Genomic DNA, 1,431 nt, shown 5'->3' with positions numbered 1-1,431 from the left:
TCTACGCTAAGGGGGTAACTCTATGGGCCGGTGTATAGATGTCCACTCTACGCTAAGGGGGTAACTCTATGGGCCGGTGTATAGATGTCCACTATACGCTAAGGGGGTAACTCTATGGGCCGGTGTATAGATGTACACTATACGCTAAGGGGGTAACTCTATGGGCCGGTGTATAGATGTCCACTATACGCTAAGGGGGTAACTCTATGGGCCGGTGTATAGATGTACACTCTACGCTAAGGGGGTAACTCTATGGGCCGGTGTATAGATGTCCACTCTACGCTAAGGGGGTAACTCTATGGGCCGGTGTATAGATGTACACTCTACGCTAAGGGGGTAACTCTATGGGCCGATGAGACCATTCTGGCAGAGAAAAGTTCTCCACATTTGGAACATTTAAAGTCTCAACTTCCACTTGTGGATGTGCGCAGATTGCGGGCTTCTCTCTTAGCGTTAAGGTTTGTTTTGTCCGTGAAGAAAATGATCAGCTGTTTGCTGCCCTCTGTGACTGCTGCTCTCCGGCTGGGTCTGTCAGGAGCTGGACTGTCGTGTGTCCTAGTTTTCTGTTGAAGTCCTTCAGAAACATCTTCAGGGTGTCTTTTTAGCGATGTTTTTTGGGGTGCACCAACTTGACGTTTGCCAGAGGACAGTTCAAAACAGAGCCCTGCCTTTGGGAACGTGACATCAGCCATTCCTCAGCAACCCAGCAAAGTGGAGTCCTTTTGAGCTGAGAAAACAGGGCTCAGAAAACTACTAGATCTAGATCTAGATCTGCTTATACAGCAAAGTCAAGTAACAAATGAAACAAACAACCAAAAACTGCTCAACAGAAAACCAAAATCTGGGCGTACCTTTTAGACTTTGACGTGGCCTTCGTATTTGTTGCCAGCCTCGACACGAAATTGTGGCAATTTTTTTGTTCTGAACCCAAGCGTCCAACTTCCGTTCTGTCGACTGTGATATTCCCCGTGCACTCAGGACTTGGTGTGCAAATCTAGCAAAGATGTAAAATATATTTGTTTTTTTCCTTTGTCTCTTAGCGAGATCTACCGTGGACGAGTGGGCAGAGAATCCTGTGTGTATTACAGTGGGGGGAGGGGGGGCAGTTTGGGAATGTCTTCTTTGGTTGGAATGGAAACTCGGTAGTTGTTAATGGGTAGTACAGCTCGCTCAAACGCTCACTGCGCATGTCCAAACGGCGTGTAATCACAGGCGACACGAAGTGACCAACACGGGGGGGAGGGGGGTATCCTGCCTTGACCTTTGCTGAAAACACGGACAGAGAGGAGGGGAACCAGGGGCTGTGGTCGTGGGAATTGGTGTCGGTAATTGTTGCTTATACACACACACACATACATATACATGCACACACACACACACACACACACACACACACACACACACACACATACATACACACACACACACACA

At 48.1% G+C, this 1,431-nt stretch overlaps 2 protein-coding genes across 2 annotated transcripts in view; both read right to left on the bottom strand.

Moving 5' to 3' along the window:
• LOC106013435 overlaps positions 1-1,045 on the bottom strand; it is a gene marked incomplete at its 3' end in the record, with an annotated part of 6,724 nt that extends 5,679 nt beyond the window's left edge. The window contains 1 exon segment of the mRNA XM_013089195.2: positions 852-1,045.
• nlgn4 (neuroligin 4) overlaps positions 1-1,431 on the bottom strand; it is a gene marked incomplete in the record, with an annotated part of 22,452 nt that overhangs the window by 5,217 nt on the left and 15,804 nt on the right.

The sequence above is a fragment of the Aplysia californica genome, unplaced genomic scaffold (genome assembly GCF_000002075.1).
Source record: "Aplysia californica isolate F4 #8 unplaced genomic scaffold, AplCal3.0 scaffold00893, whole genome shotgun sequence".
In the NCBI taxonomy this organism is placed as follows: domain Eukaryota; kingdom Metazoa; phylum Mollusca; class Gastropoda; order Aplysiida; family Aplysiidae; genus Aplysia; species Aplysia californica.
The sequence above is the reverse complement of the archived record's forward strand: the minus strand, read 5'-3'. Positions and strand labels throughout refer to the sequence as shown.